A 10,962-nucleotide genomic window follows, 5' to 3' on the forward strand; every position below is an offset into this window, starting at 1 on the left:
TAAGAGATCTGAGCTGAATGAAGGATGTTAAGTTTAGGTTAAAGTAATTAGACCAGAAGAACTTGTCTCTAGGACTAGGATGGATGATCAGGGCCTCTGTCTTTAAAATGTAAAAGTTTTAGTTGACTGAAGCAGCTATGTAATGTAGCTGCCAAAACACCGAAAACACAACCCAAACAAAGATTAAAACCCAAATTTGATCGTTAAGATCAGTAATTTAGAGCAGAGGCTTTTAATTTTTCTTGTGCCAAGGATCCCGGCTTATGGACTCCTTCACAGAATGTTTTTAAACACATAAGATAAATAAAATGTATAGACTAACAAAGAAAACCAATTATTATGCCACGGTTCTCTTTTATTGTCCTGACTCAGTTTTCCTGACTATCCTGACCCAGTCCTGACTCAGTTTCTCTAACTGTTCTGCTTCAGTTTATAATTATCAGCTCAAAGTTGAGTCCTGCAAAACCTCCCCTCCCTCTTTATCAGAATATTTGATAAGGATAAAAGATCTTATGTTTTAGAATGCCTCTCCCCATCCCAAGCTATCAGAATGTCAGATACTGTCTTATCAAGATGTCTCTCCCTATCTCCCATGGCTCACCCCACCTTGTCAGAGTCCTGTTCCCATTCTCAGTAACCTGACTCCGCCCCTGCCTCAATCTATGCCCTGAGTCTGAGCTATGTGTATTTAGGTCATTGAGAACTCACATTGTTTGCTGGATTCTTGGAGATGATAGTCTCATTCAGTCCTGGGACCAAACTATGGATCCATTTGGTCCCAGTAAATCTCTCCCTTTTAAATAAATTATTAAATACTCTCTAATCTCTATCTTGCCTCAGTTTCTCCGACATTACACAATTAACTGCATTTAAATACAGTAATTTCTTTTTTGAATCATAGATCTTAAACTAAGAACCCTTGGTTTAGAGCACTTGTAGTCTTATATTACCATAGAATGATTTGATTTTAGCACTTGGTTAGCAAATAGTTTGATCTAGAGCCAGGAAGACTTGAGTTCAAATATGATCTCAAACACTTACAAGTTGTTTGATCCTGGACAAGTCATTTCACCCTGTTTGCATCAATTTCCTCATGAATGACGAAATGAGTTAGAGGAAAAAAAAATGGCAAACATCTCTAGTATCTTTGACAAAATAATAATAAGAAATAAAAACCAAAAGGGCATAGGATATATATCAAGTATAATTATTTTATAATAAATAATTAGAATGTTGGTACTTTTTTCTTCTACCCTTCAGGTGGCTGCCTTTGCCTAGGTTCTGATCATAATCCCAGTAGTATATCTTAAAGCACAAAATTACTAGCTATAATTCCACCTATCTTTCAAATTATCAGAGAAGATAAAGTGATATGATGGAAAGAATGTTGGGTTTGGAGCCACAAGACTTGGACTTAAATTGAAGATATGAACAACTAAATTCATTTCTTTGGGCTTCCATGGATGACCTTGGAGGTGCTGCCCTGTTGATATGGAGATAAAAATAGCACTTCTGTCCTAGGGTTGTTGTAAGGATAAAATGAGACAATTATTGTAGAGTTCTTACTCACCATAGTGCCTGGCACACAGTAGGCATTGTATAAAAATGCTAAATATAATTACTTTCTTTTTTCCCATTATAAAGTAGTCATGATTCCAAACAAGTATGACTCATTTGTTTTTAATTTTGAAGTATGATTCAATATAGTAGAGATTAGAAAAAAATTTAATTACCTAAAGGTAAAAAGAAAATGAATGAAGGTGAAGTAGTTTTGTTCAAATGATAATTCCTCTGCTCCTTCTAGGAGTCATCTCCAATAATAATACCTGCTATTTCTTTTTCTTTGGGTGGCTTGATTGTATTATTTTAATATAATTCACATTTTATTTGTAAGTGCCTCCCCCACAATCAAAAGGGGGAGAAGTCAAATGAGCATAGATTGTAGAAAGATTTCAATGTTCAAATCCCTTCTGTTCTGCATTCATTTTATTTGAAAGGATAAGAAGCAGAAGAAATATTGACAGACAGAAAGGAATTAGCTTTCTTTAAGCATAATTAACAATGAAAGTATAAACACTAGAGAAGTCTTCTATTAGCCAACCTTTGTGCTTTTGTGCCCTTAAAAAATAAAACAATAGGGATCCTAATCATCTTCTACTTTGGTATAAAAAGGTTCCCCCCTTTTAAAATTTCCTAACTAATTTTACAACCCGGGGGAGAAAAGAGGTAGTCAGAATTGTTTTTTTCAAACTTTGAAAGTTTTAACCCTCTTAATTCTGAAGGAGATTTGCTTAGGTCAAAAAACATCTCTAATGTACTATAAACTCGTTATCATGTTACATTATCGAAAAACGAAAGATGATGAGCATACTATGAATTGTTAATTCTGGAGAAAACTGTTTTCAGTTTCTGAGAGAAATATATCCTAGAAGCATAAAATAAACCCACTCACTTTTAATGAACAACACTTATTTCTCTTTTTAAACTTGTCAGAATTAGGAAGTATGACAGTAAGAAAAAGGGGATTTTCAGCATTAAATATTTCTACTTCCTTTTCAGTTTAAATATATTTTACATAGATGAATATCTGAAATACATAGTATGTATAATTATTTAATGCATATTTATGAATAGACAAGTTAGATACGTATGTGAATTCTTTTTAAAGATCTAAATATGTAAAATACTGCGGGTGTATATGGGGTGTGATGTGGTGTGTGTGTGTGTGTGTGTGTGTGTGTGTGTGTAAATTTAAGGAGAGAGGAGTGGAGAAAGTTTAAATAGGACACATACAAAACTTATTTCCTTCTTTGACTAGTTCTGCTACATGAGCTTAACTCATGGGGCTTACTCCTTTGAGGAGGCTGAAGTTTTCCCCCGATTTCTACTTGACTTGTAACAACAATTTTTTTTTTCCTGTCTTTTGAGATGACAAAACATTTATTCCCTTTTTTGGTCACTCATCATCAGAAGAGCCATTAGTGAATCTTTAAAAAAGAGAATCAATCAGTTCAGGTGTCTTCCTTCCCCCCTCCAGGTGGCATCCAGGTGTAGTTCTGGAACCTGGGGTAAAGAAGAGGATACCTCCTTTCTACTTTCTACTCTGGTCTGATGACAACCATAAGCAGCTGGCAGCTAACTGCTTAGGTGAGCCTGATCTTGGATTTGGAGCTACCTCTTCTATGTTTGTCATTTTAGTAAATTAGCATGTTGTCAGATGGACATGTCCAGGTTTGGAGGCCTCCTTGTGATGTTTTGAAATCCTGGGTCCTTTCCTCAGAGTTAACTGACAATAAGGGAAGGAATCCAGACAACAATTGCAGACTTTTTGGAGAAGGTGACTACCAGCAAGGTGACTCTAGATTCTGCCTTGGATTGATTAGAAGATAGGGAGTTGTTTGGATGTAAAAAGCTGAAGCATGTTAGAAAAAGTAGCAAACTCCCTCTAATTAGAGGTCAGGCTACCCTGAGACTGAGCCCGTTCAGAAGACATGCCTTGGATAGAGTTGAGAGCAAATGGGCACAGTGCCCCAGCCCCTCAGGGCCCAGAAGTAATTATTAGATTTTAACATCTATAAATACAATGAAATTCTTGGTATTTCCTGCATACCAAACAATGAATCAGAAGGAAATGTGTTCTAGAAACCCAGTGAATCTGGATAATTTGAGAGGGGAAAAACTTTAATGAATAGGAGATAATCATTGAAATTTCCATAGGCAATTTAAATGCATACAAACAAGAAACACAAACACATATTGAGTAATAGAAGAAAAAAAAATACTGGAATAAAGAAAACAAGCTCGAAAAATGACTAAGTTCACTTTTTATGGCTTAAGGAAGCAACTCTTAATTAGAAGAGAGTTTGTTTCTATATTTGGAGACAAAGTCTTCCCCATTTAATCATCTCCTCTCTTTCCCCTACAAACATATATTGTCATTTACCACAAGGCTTCATGTAATACAGCTTTAATATTTTGGTTGATATTCATAAAATTATGTTTTATTACATGTACTAAGGATAGACAACTCTCAAATATCTTTATATTATTCCACTTTATGGATAGTCCTTAAACATTTTAAAATTTTCTTTTTATTTTATCCCAATCCCTTAGTACCACCATTTTTCCCTTTCTTAGCCAATTTATGCACAGTGAATAAAAATTAATTTGAATATCAGATTTGTAGGATATCAGAGGTCCAACCACTTGTCAGTCAATGAATGAATCTTGTCTATGATGTCTCTGATATTTAGTCATTCAACCTCAATGCAAGGATCCCAGTGTTAGCCTTCCCAGAACTCTTGGAACAGACAATATTCACAGAAACAGACCATTACATTTTTGGTTGGTTTAATCAGTAGAAGTTTTTCTTTATCTTGGCCTAGTAGATTATTATTGCAAAAATCCAGATGAGGATCTGTACTAATATGGTGGCAGTGTCAGAGGAGAGAAGGGGGAATATGGACACATGTCGTAGGGATGAAAATTGCCAGGCTTGGGCAACAGATTACATATAGGGGTGCAGTGAAAAGGAGTAAAATGGCATATTTTACTGAAAGCTCTTCCCCACTTCTCTTAATTATAGAGTTTTCCCTCTGTTTATCATTTCCTATTATGCTTTGTATTATTTATAGTGTATAGGTATTTATATTTTGTCTCCTCCTTTAGATTGTAAGTTCCTGGAAGGCAGGGATCTCCTTTAACTCTTTTTGTATTCCTAGGGTTTAGCACCGTAATTAGAACATTGCAGGTACTTAATAATGTTTATTGATTATTTGATTGATTGGAGTGCATGCAGCCCAGGGAAACAGATAGTACAAAGGCACAAAGAAGGAAGATGATGTGTCATGTGTGCAGAATAGGAAGAAGGCCAGAATGGCTGGGTCACAGCATGAAATAAAGGAAATAATATGTTTGAAAACTGAAAAAAAAATGAGGGAGTCAGGTTTTAAAGGCACTGATCCAAATGTCAAATTAAGGCATTTTTACTTGATTCTAGAAACAATAGGGAGCACTAGAGTCTTTGGAGCAAGGGAGTAACATAATTAAGTGTGTGCTTTAGCAGAAATATTTTTGTAAATGTATAGAGGATGGATTGAGTTATGGAAGTCTCCTGCAATAGCTGAGGTAAAAGATAGAGGGGTCCTGAACACTAATAGTATGTGGTAGATTTATGAGGAGAGAAAAGATTTATGCAACAGGTAGTGTAAAGCTAGAAATAAGATTTGACAATTTCTTAAATGCATCTTAAGCTTTTAATTAGATATAATAAAGAACCATTTTCAATTATTAAGCACCTATCTTACAAACGCTAGGCATTAGGGCACTCTCAGTTATTTAATGTGAAATGACTCTTGCATTCATGGAGCTCATTCTCTGGTGGAGGCACACAATGCAAATAATAGTTGTAAATGAATCAACAACCCCACCACAATTAGCCCCAATATCAGTGTCAGATGATAGCACCTCCATTTCATCAAGCAGCCCATCCTAGTTAAGTTAGATATAAAGTAGGTGTGAACAAGGGTGACATATTTATATTGAAACAATAAGTATCAATCAATTGGTTATTCAATCAGCCAAGGGAATTAGATTTGTATGCTAAGTACATAAAATCCCCAAATTTTCTTGACATTATCAGAGATCTAATGAAACTTTTCAGCTATACTTTGGTTATCCTTTATTCTTGTGAAATAATAACCCTCTCTTTTTAGGTCATATATTTTTTGATGATATATACACTACTTTTGGTAATTGGTTTTATGTTGTATCTTGATGTCTATCATCCACCTCCCTATTGTCCTTTAGGCAATCAACACTTTAAATATTTGAGACATTGTAGTGCCCTATCATTTGCAGCCCTACCATGTCACTGAAAGAATATTGGTATTAGGAATATGGGTCTTCATTTCAAGGGGGAGCTGATCATTAAAAGAACTTTGAAGTTTTCAAAGGCAAACCAACCCACTCTCCTCATCCTGTTCAATTCTAAAGTTATGCATTATAAATTTATAGTGAACAAAATAAACTTGATTCCATGCCTTTCTCTCACAATGTTTAATAGCCCAGGAGCAGGAGAGGAGGATCTAATGATGACATTTGGGGAGATAGTTAAGGGATTTCTGTGCTGCCTAGAAATGGAGGCAAATCAATGGAATTTCAGAATCAGTATCCTTGATGTGATTGAATTGAGATCTATGACATGACAATACTCTTTGTAACATCAGTGAAGTAGAGATAGAGGGTATGAGGGTATCAGAGCTGAAAAGCTTAAAGAATTGGAATGTCACAATGCCAGCAACGCAAAATAAATAAAAATTAGCTTGATTTTTTTGAATCCTGTTTTTAAGCATCATTAATATTGTAGTACTGTTGTTTTCTATCATTTTTCCCCTTGAAAATTAAAAGGAAATCAGTGTGCTAAGTTGTAATTGACTTCTGTATTTTGAAAGGTCTAGGTCCAAATCATTCCTAGTATAAACAGGGAAAAATCACTTAGAAAGTCAGTCTTCCCAAGCAACTCTCTAAGACATTATATTTTATGGAAAAATCTGCACATATACATCAATACAGGAAGTTTTTACATTTTCACACTCAGAATTTCTTATAGCCATGAAATCACAGATACTTCTCCCCTGTCTCCCATGGGACAAAATTAAATGGGCTTTTGTGTGTCAACTTGGGAAACTTATTATCATTTATGACATCATTTCTTTAGAAAAACTCTCCAAACTACCAATGGATTTTTGATACACAATATAACATAACCTGTTTATAAATTGAAGATTACCTATAAGCAGAAAGTCAAATACATTGGGGAAAAAAGCACAGATTGAGCCAAAATGTTCAGGAATGTCATCTGCTTCCTGCAGGGCTAGCTCTAGGCAAAATGATGAAATAGGCAAAATTTGTCTTCTGTGCTCACCCATATTGCCTGTAAACAATTCTCTCTTTTGCCTTCTCTCCATCATTTTCATACTGCCTTTGGCTATTCTGGGTCCTGGAATAGGAGGCTCTCCTAGGTAGTATGCTCTAAATATATCTTATTCCCCTGTCACTATCAGAGCCTGCATATACCATATCCCATTCCCTTTGAGCCTTGAACTTTGCTAGGAAACTGATAAAAAAATGTCTAGGAATGCCAAAATTGTTCCTAGTAGTTTAAATGCCTTTTCTATCCAGGGGACATATTTTCATTTCAATAGATGCCTTTTGAGGGCAGCCTTTTAGTTCAAAGAAATGACTCTGGTTGGAATTTTAGGCTTTGAAAATGACCTGGGATGAGAAGGTTGTTTCAGTGACAATGGCGCATAATTATTGTGTTTAAATTTTTGTCTTCTATATTCTGAGTGAGCTCTGTTCAAGATCATAGACTAAATCTTTGTCTTAGTTTTCATTTCATAGTAACAAAACAAAAGACAATATCAATTTAGCACAAACCTTTCAAAATTCTTCTGCAATTATACTATTTGACATATTCCTTTGGATTTTCCTTCAAAGTTATGGCAATCTGGCTCAGGATCCTTCTGGGACAACAATACTGGTATGAAGGTTGATAGTAAGGACTAAGGTCAAAAACAAAATGTTAGTCACTACTCTTCCAAATTAAATATAAAAAAATTTAATTAATAGTTTTGACTGACTGAAGGTCAACTAAAGAAACATCCTCAGAGTTACTCTCCCTGATTTTTGTTGATCATATAGTAATTTCAAAGCCTATTTCCAATCACATATGTAACTTATCCTTTAAGAATATACATTAAGAAAGCCTGTATGTCCTTTTTATCAAGGTTTGTGAATCCCTAAGAGACAATTATTGATATTGTTAACAAATACCATTGTGAGTAGTAAAAGTAGCATTAACATTGTAATTATTGCTTAAACTTTAAGAATCTAAGACTTCAGAATGCTGTTAAGGAAAACAAAAGATTGTGGAAGATGGGAAATTCAGGAATATGTTAAATATAGGAATCTAATAAAAGTTCAGTTAGCATGCTTTACCTACCTGAGGTATTAGAGACTAGGATATTTCAAAACCTTCTCTAAATTTATGTTAGGATAAGAAAATGTGTTGCTCATCTTTAAACTTCGGAACTTAGCGAAGTTCTTAATATTAAGTACTACTATATTCTAGATACTGTTGTAGGTACTAGAGGTGCAAAGAAAGGTAAAAATTGTCTCTCCTCTTGAGGATTTTAACAATTTAATGGGGGAAAAATATGCAAATATCTATGTACAGAAGAAATTAAAAATAATCAAGGTAGGTATTAGAATTAAAAGAAATTGGGACAGGTGTCCTCTAGAAAGTGGAATTTTAGTTAGGACTTGAGGGTAGTCAGAGAAGCCAGGAATTGGATATGAGTAGGAGGAGTTTTCCATGCATGGGTGACAACCAGCCCTGGTGTCAGGAGATAGGAACAGCAAGTATGTTTGTATCACTGGTTTGAAGAGTATGTCTGGGGGGGTATAAGCTGTTTACTAATGTTTGATGATTATATAATTGCTGTATCTCAACATTGAAGTTGGGAGTGGGTACATGATTCCCACAGTTGCAAAAAGGACATTATTGCTTCTTGAGATCTTAAAGTGGGGGTAAAATGAAATGATTGCTGCCCAACACATCTTGGAAGAGTTGAAAGCAATTTAAGAATACTGGCAGAATTGTAATGAATTCTGTGTAATTCAGCAGGTGAGATTTGCACACATAGTGGTGGGTTTGTGTATATAATTTTTCAGTTGATTATGGAATCTAGATATAAAGTTATAATCATAGCCCATAAAAACTTAACAGGGACAAAATGAAGAATTATTAAACTTTCTATCAAGGTTGGTATTTTTCCTCTAGAATTCTGTTCTCTCTCCTTTTATTCCATCCACTCCTCAATCAGACCTGGAGACAGTGGCTTATGCTTCTTATCAATTTTTTTTTCATTTTTGCATAATGTTTTGCATGATTAATTCAGTACCCATACTTTGTACCAGGGAAACTAGACAAATTATGAATAATAATAAATCAATAGACATTAATTTCACCTTCCTGTGCATAAAGCACCGGTCACTTTTTTCTATTCTCACTGCCACAAGCCCAGTTAGGCCCTGTTGTCTTCTCATAGCCTAGATGCCATCTTTATTTATTCTTCACTCTCCCCGCCTCTGCCAAATCTACTCTGTTGTCAAAGATTATCAATTTCATCTTTGCTGCATCTCTCCAGTAGTCCCACTTCTCTCCTGTGATACTACCAACATTCTAGTAAAGATACTTGTAATGACCAGGTTATTTTCAAGTGCTCTCATTCCATAAATATCTTAGTACAATTACATCACTACAGCACACTGAGCATGTGCCAAATGTAGAACCAGTTCAGCACACTAAGTACTAAGTATATGTGAACTAGAAATCCATTATCTCATCAATCACACTGAGTAAACAACCTGCTGTAATGCTTTTCTCAGAGTTCCGGTCCTCTACAGGGACTTATCACTTCACTTGTGGACTATTGCAATAATCTGATGGTTGGTCAGCCTCTCCACACCAGATCACTTTCCATTCAGCCTCCAAAATAATTTTCCTAAAGTACAGACTTGGCCATATTATTTCCCTCCTTGATGAACTCCAGTGCAATGTTTCCCTATTACCTCCAGAATCAAATATAAAACCAATTCACTGTTTGGTGTTCAAAACCTTTATTACCTAGTCCCTCTTCCCAGTCTTTTTACAATTTACTCCCCTTCATATATATATATATATATATATTTTTTTTTTGGGGGGGGGAGGTTCAGTGATACTGGTATTGTTATTGTTTCTTGAATAAGACAGTCTCCTGATTCCCAGGATTTTCAGCTTTTCCTATTTAGTCCTGAATTCTGGCTTCCTTGATTTCCTAAAAGTTTCTCCTAAACCCTCTGAATTCAGATAGCTCCAATGAAGAAAATGAGGCTGGTATTTTTGCACAGCCACTTAAATCTAATTGATCAGCAAGTCACAGTTCCTAATATCACAGTTCTCCTCAAGAATGAAGGATAAATAACAATAACAACAACAACAATAACCCAAACCTTCACAATTTTCACAAATGCCCTCTATTGGTTATTTCTTATTTATTTTGTATGTAGTTCTTTTGTACATAGTTGTTTGCATGTGGTTTGCCTCACTGGGATTATGAGTCCCTAAAGGACGAGGACTATCTTTTCCCCTTTCATTTTATCCCCAGCTCTTACCACAGTACTTGGCAGATGATAAACTTTTAATTGACAATAATAATAATTTAATAAAGCTTGTTGACCAATGAACTCACACCTAAAATAACATGCATTAGTCTCTGGATGGATCTTCAAGACTCCAGTCTTTTCTCACTCACTCCAATCTATAATTGATTTTCCATCCCACTTATTGTAAGTTTTCCTAAACCTTATCTTCTCTCCTTATACCTCCTGTTTTTCTTTCTAGCTAAGGAACTCATATCATAATTCACTGAAAATTTTGAGGTCATTCACTGAGAGCTCCCTCTTCTTTCCTTCTCATCTCTTATTTCTGGCATCATTATTCACTATCTCCTCCTGCATTCTAGTCTCTAACAATGAGTTTACCTTTTTCCTTGTCAAGGGCAGTCCTTCTACTGGCACCTTTGATCTCATCAACTTCTATCTTCTCCAGAAAGACCTATTCTTATCACCACCACTTCCATATCCACAAGCTCTAATGCCTCCCAATTACTCCAGAATGAAATATAAATTCTCTTGTTTGGCATTTAAAGCTCTACACAACCCATCTCCTTTCTACCTTTTCAGTTTTCTTAACACTTCTCTCCCCATTCAAAGTTTTTTAAACTATGGGTCATAGGGTCATGTAACTAGGGATGAAATTATGATTTATCATCAGTAAGTGTTTGCTTTATATGACTATTTTATATACCTATATACCCAAGTTTGTACAAAAATGTCTTGGATGAAAAAGAATCACAG

This window comes from Sarcophilus harrisii, chromosome 3 (assembly GCF_902635505.1).
Source record: "Sarcophilus harrisii chromosome 3, mSarHar1.11, whole genome shotgun sequence".
Lineage (NCBI taxonomy): Eukaryota > Metazoa > Chordata > Mammalia > Dasyuromorphia > Dasyuridae > Sarcophilus > Sarcophilus harrisii.